General features: G+C 32.8%; 1 long non-coding RNA gene across 3 annotated transcripts in view; it reads right to left on the reverse strand.

The window, feature by feature from the left end:
* Window positions 1-15,783, reverse strand: part of LOC141548286 (uncharacterized) — a 370,078-nt gene that overhangs the window by 182,654 nt on the left and 171,641 nt on the right. For all 3 annotated transcript variants that reach the window (XR_012483881.1, XR_012483882.1, XR_012483880.1), the window contains 2 exons: window positions 3,636-3,748; window positions 1,715-1,815 (listed from right to left, as the gene is read on the reverse strand). This is a non-coding gene — a long non-coding RNA (uncharacterized LOC141548286). The remainder of the gene's footprint in view (window positions 1-1,714; window positions 1,816-3,635; window positions 3,749-15,783) is intronic.

Genomic DNA, 15,783 nt, shown 5'->3' on the forward strand with positions numbered 1-15,783 from the left:
CTACACACTTATATATGCTCTTGTTGCCTCTCTTTTTAAAATGTAAGCTCTTTGGTCTATTCATTGCATTTGTGGCCCCAGTGCCCAGGACCATGTCTGCCATACAGTGGATTCCTACTATATGCTTGCTGTACAAAGCAGTCAGCCAATTCAATATCAAACAAAAGGAATCCCTATCATCACATACCCAAAAAGTAGTAGTCTAGCCTCTCTCTGAAATCCCCCCAAGGAGGAGCACCCCATTATTTCTTGAATCAGTCCATTCCACTTCGGAACAGATCTCATTTTTAGGAAGTTTTTCCGGCATCAAACCTAAATCTGCCTCTTTTAACTTCCATTACTAGCTGCTTGTTCTACCTTCTGAGGCCAAACAGAGCAAGTCAGATTCTTCCTTCACATGATCACCCTTTGGATACTTGAAGATGCCTCTCATGTTTCCCCTGAGTCTTCTCTTCTCCAGGTTAAATATGTGCAATTCCATCAAGCCATCAACCCAGTGAAAAATACCAACCATATCTCTGGGATATTCCCCATTGGCCTTAGGATAGTTAGCTCTTTGCTCTGGAGCTGCTGATTAGATTTTCTGTCCTGTCTGCTATAAATACTGCTTTCCCAGAGCCTTTATCAGGCAGATCAAGCATGGACCGGAACATAAGGAAAGAAACAGACCGAGGGATCTGTCTTTGTGACTCTTGTTGCACACGACTGCATTTCTCCCTTCTGAAGTAGCAGGGAGGAAGTGATTAAGTAATCAACACCATGGACTCAGAGGAATATGCATTCCTGAAACGGCTCCTCAGGATCATGCTCACTAGGCTTTGGTGCTGCAAAATGGAAACTACACTGCACTGCTCTAGATAAAGCAGGTAACATCAAAAACATTTCAACTTGCACTTTGGGCAGATGTAGTTCAATTGAAAGAATATGATTGCCCTTTACTTCCTCAATTATAGGTTAATAAAAAAAAAAGCTTTCCCCCCACATAAAAATGTCACAAGAGACTTGACACTGCAATTTCTCTCAAAAGGGCCTTTCCAATCTGGCAAATGCATAAAAAAGCCAAACTGATAACGGTATTAATAAAGGTCTGCCTAGGTCAGAATGTGGTCTAGTAAGAAAACTTGAAGCATTTGGGGATTAATCAAATCAATGGAAAAGGATGACCTAAGATCACTGTCTGCCATGTCACTTTGTGATGTTCTTTTCAACAGAAGGAAAGTAACTAATTGACCTGACCATGTTCTATCTTTGACTCTGAAGTTCTAACAGCATGTGGAAGGTTACTAATTTTAAAAATGAAGGGAGATGAAATGAGGAAAGGTCCATATTGCTTTTCGTTGGAGAAGTAGGAAACTATGGATGTTGGAAAATTACATAACACACTGTTGACTTCTCAGTTGGGTGGGCTTAATTGTTTTGTTAGCTTTTTCCCCTTTGTTACAACTGAAAATTCAGTGGAGGGGGAACTGAAATAAGGTAGGTATTTACAGAAATGACTGTGATGAAGAAAAGATATCACTAAAAATTAATTGAAAGGAAAAAAAAGCAGTGGAGGATGAAGACCAAAATCCTGGCTTATAGATTTAAGGCTTAATGATAAGAAATACATAGGATGAAAAGAAGTATGGGGAAGATGCAGCTTGCAATCTCTCCCTTGGAAGGAATACCCATTTCTATAATCACCAATCAATTTGAGTGTTTAAGTATATCTTACCTTGAAAAGTAGTATGATATAGTGAATAATTTCTTAGATTTGATAGCATAAAGACCCAGGTTCAGATCTCACATTTAGACCTCTCTGTGCTTCAGGCAAATCTGCAAGATTATAAAATATAAATAAATTGCTAGCTCCATCAGCAGAGAGGGTTCCACATGAATAAAACCACAGGACATTAATGTATTAATATGCATCTTCCCCAAGTAAACTCTAAACTTCTTAAGCACAAGTATAAGAATAAGGTATTTATATGGTACATATTTTATATTCGGAACTGAGCTTCATGTCAAGAAAAGGGAGTGATACAAAAAAAAAATGAAGACATTTATCTGTATCCTCAAAAGGTTTACAATTCTTCTAATTCTTACTAACTATATAACTATACAATTTATCCCAAGTTGCTTGGGGCTTCAATTTCCTTGTATAAAATGAGCAGGTTTGGATTAAATGATGTCCAAGATAGCTTCCATCATTTTTCAAAAGCCCTATGGTACCCAGCACAACACTAGTCACACTGTACATATTTTTAAATTGCTTTTTGACATTCAAATTTAATGGGATGCTCCCTGATATGAAACTCAGTTTTTTAAAATAATATCATTACTCTCTTGGGTATGCAATTTGCTTGCAAATTATAGAATATTAAAATCTCATAAGAATCGCTTAAAAGAAAGAAGGAGCTGTATCACAATTCATAATAGTATTTATCACAATTCATCTGGACTCCCTATAGTCATTCTGATAATCACAATCTCACATATGCAAGACAACAACAAAATAAGAAACCGTTAAAAGATATGGTTAGCAGAAGATCACTATACACTTCAACAACAATACTGTATGAGTATGTATTCTGATGGAAGTGGAAATCTTCAACATAAAGAAGATCCAACTCACTTCCAGTTGATCAATGATGGACAGAAATAACTACACCCAGAGAAGGAACACTGGGAAGCGAATGTAAATTGTTAGCACTACTGTCTATCTACCCAGGTTACTTATACCTTCGGAAGCTAATAATTAATGTGCAACAAGAAAATGGTATTTACACACATATATTGTATCTAGGCTATATTGTAACACATGTAAAATGTATGGGATTACCTGCCATCGGGGGGAGGGAGTGGAGGGAGGGAGGGGATAATTTGGAAAAATGAATAAAAAAAAAAAGATATGGTTAGCAGAAAGTAAGGAGGGAATTTTGGGAAGCTGGCAAAATAAAGCAAAAAGTTATTTAGCTCTGTCAAATTCCCTCACAAATAATGTTTCAAAGTAAACTTAAGAGGAGCAGAAATAATTAAAAGGCAGGGGAAAGTAGTTTTTGAGCCTACAACAACTTGGGAGGACTTTAAGACCTCATGGGATAGTGGCAGATGGGCAATATCAACAAACAACAAGCCCTGGGTGGGGGGAACACAGCTAGGGCCAGGCAGCCTCAGTTTTGGCAATTTCCCCCCCACTAATGTTGTCGTGGTTGGGCAGCTACTGGAGAAGATTTGAGGCCGCTCTACTCACTGGTGTTGGATGCAGGGCCCAGGCTTTCTGAGTAGCCAGGGTCCCAGAGGAGGCTTTGCTGGAGGAGGAGTGAGCATGTGTCAATAGTGCATAGAGGAGCAGAGGCTCTGCTGGCTGAGGACACTGCAGGAGAGATAGGTCCTGGTTGCAAAGTAGGGGGACAAGATGGCACTTGCAGCCATCTGAGAGGCCCCTGAAAAATTCTAGAATTAAAGGGTAAAATAGAAATGGAAAAAATCCACCAATCATCCCTCAAAGAGATGCTAAAAAAAAAACTAATAGGAACAATGCAGCTAAATTTTTAAGGTTAAGGAAGAATAAGACAAGCAACAAGATTAACACATTTTATTTTGTTTTGTTTTGTTATTTTTATTTGCAAGGCAATTGCGGCAAAGTGACTTACCCAGGGTTACAGAGCTAGTAAGTGCTACGTGTCTGAGGTCTAAATTTGAACTGAAGTTCTATTCCAAGGCTGGTACTCTATCCACTGCACTGTTCAGCTGCCCCAACAAGCAACTAGGAAAAAAATGAAATTTTGTGGAGTTACAGTCAGAATAATACAAGATTTAGTAGCTTCAACATTAACAGATGGAAGGGCATGGGATATAATATTTCAAAGAGCAAAGAAGCTGGGTTTGCAACCAAAAATACCCAGCAAAGCTGAGCTTTAAAAAAAAAAAAGAAAAAAAAAAAAAGGATATTTAATGAACTACAGGACTTTTAGGTTCTTGAGGAAAAGACCAGAACTAAACAGAAAATATGACTTATAAGAACCCAGAAAAACATAAGGTCATTATTAAAGACTAATTATAAGGAATTTAATAAGGTTAAAATGTTTATTCTTGTGTGGAAAAATATTTGTAACTCATAAGAATGTTTTCATTAACAGAGTAATTTATAGATTGCTTAAAGTTGACTTGATCTGAACTTATCATTATGGGATTATCCTTAAAAATTGTCAAGGGAGAGTAAAATAAAACAAATGATCTCATACAAAACAAGCACAAATGGAAGAACTGTTATAGCAAAAGCGGGGATGATATGTGGAATTGGGTCAAAAGGAGAAAAGTGGGATAGGATACGGATAAGGATAGAAGGGTATATGTATTAGGGAGGTGGTGGTCATAAGTGTATTGATTTCTTAAGAAGGATATGAAAAGAAGAGAGATAAAAGAATAAGCAGTGAGGAAAAGTAGGATGGAGGGAAATATCAAACTACTAATTACAACTTTGAATTGGAATTAGATGATAACATGGAAACAAATAGCAGACAGTAAAAAACCAGAACATGACAACATATTATTTACAAGAAACACATTTAAAAATAAGAAACACACATAGAATAAAGTAAAGGATGGGAGTAATTTATTATGCATCAGCTGAAGTAAAAAAAAAAGCAGGGGTTACAGTTGTGATCTCAAAGTTAAAGCTAAAATAGATTTAATTAAATCTACATCTGATAGATATCTGGAGAGAACTGAATCGGAATAGAAAGGATTAGAACACCTCAGTGGTACATGGAAATTTTATAAAAGTTAACCATATATTATATTCATAAAAACTTAATATTTAATGCAGAAAAGCAGAAAAATTTTAAATGCATCATTTTCATATTAAATAGTACAGTAAAAATTGCATTTAATAATAGACTATGGGAATAAGGATTAAAAATTAATTGGAGAGAAAACTAGGTGGCACAGGGGAAAGAGTACTGGTCTTGGAGTCAAGAGGACATGAGTTCAAATCTATTCCCAGACACTTGATAATTACTATCTGTGTGACCCTGGGCAAGTGACTTAACTCCTGACTGCCTTGCAAAAAAAATTAATTGGAGACTAAATAACTTAATCTTAAAGAATGAGTGGGTTAAAGAACAAGTCAGAGAAACAATTAATAAATCTATTGAAGAGAATGATAATAACGAGCCAACATATTAGAACTTGAGGGATGCAACAAAGGCAGTAAGTACTCAAGAGAAAATTTACTATCTTTAAAGCCTTCTGTCTAAAGTAGAGATAGAACAGATAAATGAATTTGATATGTAGCCTAAAAAAAAAACCAAAAAGATTCAATTAAAAATCTCCACAATCAAATTGGAAATCCTAAAATTTAAAGGTGAAATTAATAAAATTGAATGTAAGAAAATCATTGAATTAATAATAAAACCAATAAAAGAGATAAACCATTAGATAATATAGTTTTTAAAAAGAAAAGAAAAACCAGATCACTAATCTCAAAAATGAAAGGATGAATACACCACTAATGAGGACAAAATTAAAACAATTATTAGGAGTTATTTGCCCAATTATATGCCAACAAAGTTAACAATTTAAATGAAATGGAAGGATACATACAAAAACAAAAACTACCTAGGACTAACAGAAGAGGAAAGAGTATCTTAAAAAAATTATTTTAGAAAAAGAAACTTAATATGCCATAAATCACGATCTTAAGAAAAAAAGCATCAGAATCAGTTGGATTTACAAATCCAACCTACCATTTAAATCTACCAACCATTTAAAGATCAATTAATTCCTATATTAAATAAATTATTTGTAATTATAGACAAAGAAAGACTCCTACCAAACTCCTTTTATGAAACAAATATGGTGCTGATATTTAAACCAGGAAAAGCAAAAGCAGAGAAAGAAAACCACAGCCGAATTTTAATAATATATATGGATGCAAAAATCCTAAATACAATAATGGCTAGAAGACTATGACAATATATCACAAAGTTCATAATACAGAGCTAGTTCAATATAAGGAAAATTCTTAGTGCAATTGATTATATTAATAACAAAAGTAAAAAAAATTACCTGATTATAAAAATATTAGCAGAAAAAGCTTTTGACAAGATATAACACATTCCTATTTAAAAAAACACAGTTGAAAGCAGAAGTATAAATGAATTTTTCCTTAAAATTATAAAAACATCTAAGGCCATAAGCAATCATTATCTGTAATGGGGATGAGGTAGAAGTCTTCCCAAAAAGATTAGGAGTGAAATAAAAATGCTCATTATCACAAAAATTATTCAATATTTAGCTAGAAATGGGAGCAATAGCAAAAACAGAAGAAAAAGAAATTGAAAGAATAAGAATGGGCAATGAATTAATAAAACTATCTCTCTTTGTAGACAATATGATAATATACTTGGAAAGTTATAGAGATTCAACTAAAAATTTAGCTGAAACAATAATTGTTGCAAATTAAGCAGAATATAAGCAAACCCAAGTGACTCAGCCATTTCTATATATCACCAACAAAGCCCTGCCCCACAAAAAGAAGTAGTGAGATATTAGTTCATTTAAAATAACTGGACAGTGTAAAATAGCTGCCAAGACAAATCCAGAACAATATGAACATACATATAGAAAACTTTTTATACAAACAAAACCATATTTAAATTATTAGGTAAAATATTAATTGTTTATAAGCAGACAGAGCCAATATAATAAACATGAAAATTCTACCTAAATTAATCAACTTATTCAGTGCCATTACAATTAAATTACCAAAAATCATTTTATTGAGATAGAAAAACTAATTTTAAAAGTTCATTTGGAAAAATAATAGGTTAATAATATCAAATTAATTGGTGAAAAATATAAAAGAAGGAAGTCTAGCATGGCCAGATGTCAAACTGTATTGGAATTATCAAAACTATGTAGTGTTGCATAAGAAATAGAATAGTAGATTAATTGAATAAACAGTGTACAATATATAGTAAATTATTATGGTAAATTTGATAAATGTAAAGATAAGAGCTTTTGAGATTCTCTAGGCTTATACTTAATTTCATGATTACTTCATTACTTCCTTCTTGAATTGATCTAAGTGTTTAGAAATAGTCTTTCCCTTAAGGACTGCTTTGAGTGCATCCCATAAATGTTGGTATGTTAACTCATTCATGTCATTTTCTTTAATAGACATAGTTATTGCTTTTATTGTTTATTCTTTAGCTTAATTTCTTTAGGATTACATTATTTAGTCTCTCTTAAAATCTTTCTTTTCTTCAATCTGTTTTTATTGATTATTCTTTTTATTACTTTGTGATCTATAAAGTTTGTCTAATGTTTCTGCCTTGTATTTGTGAATTATTTATGCTACAGCATATGTTAATTTTGGTAAAGATGCCATTGAAGCTGAAAAATATGTATGCCTTTTTTATAATAGCTTTTTATATGCATATATGCAAGGGTAATTTTTCAGCATTGACAATTGCAAAACCTTTTGTTCCAATTTTTCCCCTCCTTCTCCCCCCAGATGGCATGTTGACCAATACATGTTAAATATGTTAAAGTATAAATTAAATACAATATATGTATACATGTCCATACAGTTGTTTTGCTGCACAAGAAGAATCGGACTTTGAAAAAATGAACAATTAACCTGTGAAGGAAATCCAAAATGCAGGCGGACAAAAATAGAGGGATTGGGAATTCCATGAAGTGGTTCATACTCATTTCCCAGAGTTCTTTCACTGGGTGTTGCTGGTTCATTTCATTACTGCTCTATTGGGAACTGCATCATATTGAGTGGGAATATACAATACTTTTCCCCAAGTAATAAAGAAATGCAATAAGGAGAAAAACTCTTATCTACTACTATTTGACAAAGTTTTAATATGAAAGCAATAACAATATAGAAAGAAATAATGTAAAGATACTTAAAGATGAAATAAAACCATCCCTGTATGTTGGTAATATGGTGGCTTATTTAGAACATCCCAGGTAATCAGCAAAGACACTAAATATAACAAGATTTTCAACAAAATAATCTGACAAAAATTAAGAGTATGTCTATATAATAACTACCAAATGCAACTGGAAAGAGGAATCCCATTCACAAAAATGACAAAATGAATAAAACATGTAGAGATCATGTGCCAAACACAAATTATTTATATAGTTTCAATTATAAAGTGTTCCTTAAAGCAAAAAGAAAAGAGAAAAAGGAAAAAAATACTTAAATAGCTGGAAGATATTCAGTACTTGTGGCTGGGCCATATCAATATAAAAATATTTTTAAAATTTGTAGTCTAATGGCTATAACAATCATACTATCAAAAGTAAATTTTACAGAATTTAATTAAAGAACAAAATTCATCTGGAGAAGTGAAATAGCTAAAATAAAAAGAGAATAAATGAAAAAAACAAAAAGGAAATAGTAATTCTATACATAAAACTAGATTATAAAGCAACAAAAACCAAAATTATTTGGTTATAGAACAGCAATAAAGAAATATATCAATGGGATACCTGGAAAAGGAAAAATCATACACAATGGAACTCAATAATCCAAAGATAATCCCCAAAACATAAATCACTTAAGCAAGAACTACCCGTTTGATTTTAAAAAATGCTGTGAAAAACGTTAGTCTGGAAAAAAATTAGTCTTAAGAGCAATATCTTAAGTTATATTCACTGATAATAAAATGGTAAAGGCTATGTGACCTTAACATTAATGATCATATCATAAAAAATTAGAAGTAGGTCCTATGACTTTCACAGCTAGAGAAAGGAGATGTATCTTCACCAAAGAATAGAAGTAATTAAAAAAAAAAAAAAAACAAATTAAACTGAAAAGCTTCTGCACAACAAAAGCTAATTTAACAAGGATAAGCAAAGCAGTCAAATTGAAAAAAAGTGTATTCAAACAACTAACAAATATCAAATGTAAGTATTTGTATGTGTGCATAATGTGTGTGTGTGTATACACACACACACACACACACACACACACAACATCCAAAGAAATCAAACTTCAATGTTCAAATTAGATGATCAAACAGTTCACAAAAGAATTGTAAACTATTAACAATCATAAGAATGTTTTGAATTACGGGAATAAAAATGGAAACCAAAACAAGAATTTCATTGACATAAATAGAAAAACTGTAAAATAATCAAAACTGGATGTTTCAAAATTACAAAGAAGAAGCACTGGCACTAAATATTACCTAGTGACATCCTCCATTCCAACCTGGTGCACTTAGGGGTAACCTGGGGTTATACAATGCATCTTTTTCACATTGTTTATGGTAGATTTATTTTTACTGATTTTTAAATTTCGACTTACATGTTTTCTTATATAGTGTATTCCTATTAGTTAGTGACATTTACTTATAAAATCCTAGGGAATCAGTAAAAACATTATAACACCTATAACAGATAAAAGATAATTTTATAAAGGTCTTTCTCAAGTTTCTCCAGTAAAGGTTTGGTATCTACAATATCAGGATGACTTACAAATAGATATAGGTAGACACTTAAATAGATAAATATGTGTGTATATGTGTATCGATGTTTATATATCTATGTGAAGATTTATCGGCATAACTATAAAGATGCAGATATACACATATATATTAAAATATATTTCTCAATAGAGAGTAAAGGATATGAAAAGTTTTCAAAATAAAAGTTCAAATTTTTAATAGTCAGATGAAAAAATAAGCCAAATTGCTAATAAGAGAAATCAAAATCAAAAGTATTTTATGGTTTTACCTCATACCCAGAAAAGTCAACAAAGATGACCAAAATGTTAGAGAAATTATGGTATAAGAAACAAAAGACAGTAATAAAATTCAAATTTTTACAAATTTGAACCAATACTATACATATTACTTGGCAAAAAATGAGAAAAGCAGTCTATTAGACTCCTTTAAATGAGAAAATGTACCTAAAACCTAAAAAAGATACCTATACCAGGAAAGGATTAAACAAAGATGAACATCATTAATGACTGTCACTTAAGTTTTTAAAATAAAATCCTATCCAAAAGATTACAACAATTCAACTAAGAAATCATTAATTATGACCAAATTGGACTTATCCCAAATTACCAATTTTTGGAAAACTTGAATATTCCAAAGAATGTTAAAAAAAAAACTATCAATAAAGAACACTAATTTATACTAAAAATAAACTTTATGAAACATATATTGAATAACATTTTAAAAATACTCTCAAGTATCTCTGTAAAATCAAAAAAGCAAGTATCTTAAATCATGGCAACTGCGAAGATCCTTTTAGAATAGAGAGGAGTACAATAAGCATTGCCAGCTCTTCTCTCCAGTATTACTTAATGCAAGTCTGGAAATTCTACTTATACCAATAAAAAAAAAATCTTAATTTGCTTATGATAGGATAGTTCACTTAAAAATTCTAGAGAATCACTAAAGACAATAATTAAGACAATGGTAATCAGTAAAATTCAGGTTTACAAAATTGACTCACAAAAATCAACAGAATTTCTTTATTATAGTAACAAAAATTGAAAAGGAAAGACAGCACTGAGAATCCCATTGAAAATAAATATGAAATATTTAGGGTTGAATATACCAAAGCACACAAAATACATATAAAAATTCAATTATGAAGTACTCCTTCAAAAATAAAAAATACAACTTAAATAGCTGGAAAAATGTTTTGGACTCATGGCTGGGCCTTGCAATGAAATTTAGGGGAAATAAAAACACAGGCAAAGTTATTTTATGGTTCTACTGTTGTAGCAAAGCAGCAAAGGGACAGTCTACCAGAATTTGATAAAATAACAACATTCATTTAGAAAATACAAATCCAGAATTTCAACGGAAAATTTTGAAACTGTAAAGATGAATAGTAGGTTACCATTACATACATTAAACTATTCTACAAAAGATTAACTATTACATATTTGGGTACCAAATTCTTAAAAAAGGAAGAAAGATTGTGAAACAAAATGGAAGACAGAATCAAAAATCATGAAAATCAGCAACTTGGTGTTTGATAAACAGTAAAAATAAAATAAAATTAAATTAAACACACACACACACACACACACAAATTGCCTAGGAAAAAATCTTACTATTTGATTTTTAAAAGTCAGAAAAACCTGAAAAGCAATCCAAAAGAAACAAAGGTTACATAAGTATTTTATGCTATTTTCTAAAATAAAATAAAGTAAATATGGCCTTTTTATTAAAGTATGAAGCAGTATGATAAAACTATATTACAGATTCAATACATGTAATAAAATGTAAGAAATAAAAATTAATTAGAACCTAAGATACAGAAACCTTGAACTCAATCCACTGCAACACCTAAAGCATGAAGATAGCTATGTGTGTGTGTGTGTGTGTGTGTAGGTGTGTGCATATGTATATATATACACACATATTTCTTTATATATTAATTTGCATACATCATATACTTAGTTTTTATCCAATATTCAAAGGCATGAAGAACCAGTTCTCCAAAGAATTACACATAGTTCATAACCACAAAAATCTTTTAAACCCCTAAAGAGAAGAGAAATGTATATCAAACAACCCTGTTGTCTCACAACAAACCCAGCAAATTTGCAAAGATGACAAAATCCAGCTATAGTAAAAGGCGTTCAAGTTATGAAAACATAAAAAACAATAAAAAGGATACAAAATTATTTTTAAAAAGGTAAAGCTAACTGGTTCAGAAGCAAAAGAAAATTCTACCAAACTTTTTAAGAAACAACAAACTACCTATACTAAACCAATTCTCCAAAATTAAGAAAATTCATCAATCTAACAACCCATTTTTTTTAGAGGAATATATATTTAAAAGGTAAGCCTGGTAAGGATAAAACAACAACAATAACAACAAAAAACCCCAAAGTATTGTCAGTATCATTAATGCGTATCAACTCTAATCAATTCAAGTCAACAAATATTTAATCAAACAACTACTATGTGGCAGGTATTATGCTACTAATAAGTTTTAAATAAAATTAGTCCAACAACCTACAATAATTTATGAAAAAAATTATTCTTGTTTCCATTTTTCTCAGGGAGGTGAGGAAAGCTGCCTGTTAGGAAAACGACAGTATTATATTAAACATAATAAAGTGGAAAAAAAAACTACATCATTGCAATAAAGTCAAAAAAATCAACAAGGTATAATGCTCATTTATATGAAAAGAACCAAAAACCTACTAGTACCAGCACAGAAAAAATATCTGCCGAGGTATCCCGTTGCACCCTCTCCTCTTTCAAAGATGGCCGTACTCCCCCCTACTCCCCCCCAGGCATGCCATTCCACGCTCTTAGGACCAACTTCCACATCTGGGATAGGAAGGGAGGCCCCCTCTGGACTAGGTGTATTAAAACGCCCTTAAAATACCAATTCTGTGGAAGTTACATACAAGTAAATATACATTGGGGGGGGGGGGTAGCCCTTACTTTGGCACCCGGAGGGCGGGTGACCGCCTCAGGCTGGCGGCGTCGGAGGCCGGCCGGCCAGCTCAGCACGTTAGGCAGGACGCGAGGCACAAAGGCCGGCTCGAATCAAGCTCACCTCGATTCCCTGGGCCTCAGTTGCCTTTCTGGTTGTCTGAAGCACCACAGAGATAGGCTGGAGGCAGAGCCGCCACTGGTCAGACGCCAAATGGCTGCCTGCAGGTGCTAACTGTACCCGCCAAAAGTCACGGGCAGGGGCGGAGCCAACGCCACTTACCAGGATGGGTTATGAAGTCACAAGTTCATGAGCAGGGGAAGGGTGGGATCCACCCAGTGAGGGGCCTGGGCCAGACCAAGTGGAATGAGGGGGCTGAGGCCAAACCATGTGGCACGCAAATGGGGGGATGGCCGATTCCACTTGAAGCCAAAGAATGGATTCTGGGACTGGGTCCAGCTTGGGACTAGACTTCAGAGATCCCAGCTACTTTTACCCACACACCCCCAAATCCTGGAACCACAGACATTGGCTTAGCCTTTAGCTTTAGAGCAGCTAAATTTTCATTTGCAAACCAATAAATGCAGGCGAGAATGGTCCTTGGGACCCACCAGCCTCTGTCCTGCATGCCTACCAAATGATGACACTATGGACAGAAGGTGATCTTAGAGTTTGGAAGCCCTGAGGTAAAATGGAGGCTAGAACAATTGTTAGGTGAGTAGACCGAGGCAAGTGGTTTAACTTTATTTCCTACCATAGCCTCATATGCAGAATGAGGATAATAACAAAGTATGTCTCCCAGAATCTGTGTGAGGATCAAATGAAATAATTATAAAACACTTAACATCAGGTCTAGCACATATTTAATACTATAAAAGTTTCAACTAATATTATTACAGGACATAATATTATTCTACAAAACTATTATTATCTAAAGTAATATATACTATTATGATATAGACATATTATAGATAATGGATACACTAGAATCTTTATGTGCATATATAAACACAGACATATATAGGGATGTGGGAAGGAAAGAGACGATTTGGCAATCTAAATTTGAAAAAAGTGAATGATCATTTTTTGGATGATTTTTTTACATGTAATTGGGAAATGTTTAGAGAAAAAATACATTTTAAACGTTATAAAAAGAAAGATGAATTATATCTCTCTGGATGGCACACAGGCCTGAATCTCAGAAAAGAAACTGGGACATCCTTCCTGGAGCAGTTGCTCTTAAAAGGCACCAAATGGTACCTTGAAGATCTATGTAAAGAAGTTAGGAGGTTATCTTTCTGCCCAGAAGAGATATTTACATGTGGAACATCTTCAATGGCCACCAGAAATCCAGGGGATAAGTAGAAAATTTCAGAAACAACAGCATTTAGGAGCATCAGTGTCTTTGGGGAATTCATGGTCTACTGGGGAACTATGGTTAAAAGTTTACCTGATTGTCAAATGAATGAACAACCAGTTTTCAAAAAAATCCCCTATTCATAAACACATCAATGTATTAAGTCACTAATAAGAGAAATGTGTATCAAACAACAAAGTGGTTTCAAAAACCACTCAACAAATCAAACCCAGCAAATTTGCAAAGATGACAAGATCCAGCAATAATAAATGTTGGTAACACCAAGTAAACATTCTAACAAACCAAATAAAATTTATTATTAAAAAAGGAGAGAGGCTCTCCTTTTTTAATAATAATAATTTAATAATAAATTATCCATTCAGTTTCCATTTTGTGGCTTCTCTCAGAAGCAAAAGTGGCAACCCTCTTTGTAGAAGCCACAAACTGGAAACTGAGTGGATGCCCATCAATTGGAGATTGGCTGAATAAATTATGGTATATGAAGGTTATGGAATATTATTGTTCTGTAAGAAATGACCAGCAGGATGATTTCAGAGAGGCCTGGAGAGACTTATATCAACTGATGCTGAGTGAAATGAGCAGAACCAGGAGATCGTTATACACTTCAACAACAATACTATATGATGATCAATTCTGATGGACGTGGCCCTCTTCAATAATGAGAAGAACCAAATCAGTTCCAATCGAGCAGTAATGAACTCAACCATTTACACCCAGTGATAGAACTCTGGGAGATGACTATGAACCACTACATAGAATTCCCAATCCCTCTATTTTTGTCTGCCTGCATTTTAGATTTCCTTCACAGGCTAATTGTACACTTTTTCAAAGTCTGATTTTTCTTGTGCAGCAAAACAACTGTTTGGACATGTATACATATATTGTATTTAATTTATACTCTAACATATTTAACATGTATTGGTCAGCCTGCCATCTGGGGGAGGGGGGGGAAGGAGGGAAAAAGTTGGAACAAAAGGTTTTGCACTTGTCAATGATGAAAAATTACCCATGTATACATCTTGTAAATAAAAAAAACTATAATAAAAAAGAAAAGAAGATTCTATCAAACTTTTAAAAAACAACAAACTACCAATACTAAACCAATTCTTCTCCACAAATCAGAAAACTAATCATTCTAACAAACCATTTTTATGAGACAACTATATAGCTAAATGCCTAAGACAGAGAAGATTAAAACAAAACAAAAAAAAAAAAATGGAAAGTATCTGTCAGTCTCATTAATGGATATCCATTCCAATCAACAAATATTTTATCAAATCACTACAATGTGCCAGGAACTGTGCTACCTAAATATTTTAAATAAAATCTGTCCAAAAAACTATAATAATTTATGCAAAAAATTATTCTGGGTTCCTTTTTTCTCAAGGAGGCAAAGAAAGTAGCACATTAGAAAAAGAGCAGTATTATAGTAAACAATAAAAAATGGAAAAAAACACATCATTTCGATAAATTCAAAAAAATCCTCAACAATGTATAATGTTCATTTATGTGGAAAGAACAAAAACCCTACCAATTCAAGCACATACATTTTTTAAAAATATCCTCAAAATATCTATCTGAAACCCAAAGCAAGTGCCTTCTCTTATAAAGATTTATAAATATTTTCAATTAATTACAAGCATGTTCAATTATCTTACTATTTCTGACAGTTTTAGAAATGCGTTGCACTGAATTACAAACTCATAACGGCCATAAGAAAACATAATTCAAATCATTTAAGAAAAATATAAAACACAAAGAACTTGGGAGATTTTTTTTTCAAGCTCACCAAACTGTCAAAAACGGAAAACTCTGGGAATAATCAATGTTGGAAAATTATAAATTGTGGGGAGATAAAAAATTACCAATATCAGTATTTTCTTCCCCAAAAACCAGTTATTGGAAAGTAAAAACAAGTTTTAAAAGTTTCTATTTTTCTCAGGAAATTTGCTTTGTGACAGAGGGATCTAGGGAAAAAA

Source organism: Sminthopsis crassicaudata, chromosome X, assembly GCF_048593235.1.
Source record: "Sminthopsis crassicaudata isolate SCR6 chromosome X, ASM4859323v1, whole genome shotgun sequence".
In the NCBI taxonomy this organism is placed as follows: domain Eukaryota; kingdom Metazoa; phylum Chordata; class Mammalia; order Dasyuromorphia; family Dasyuridae; genus Sminthopsis; species Sminthopsis crassicaudata.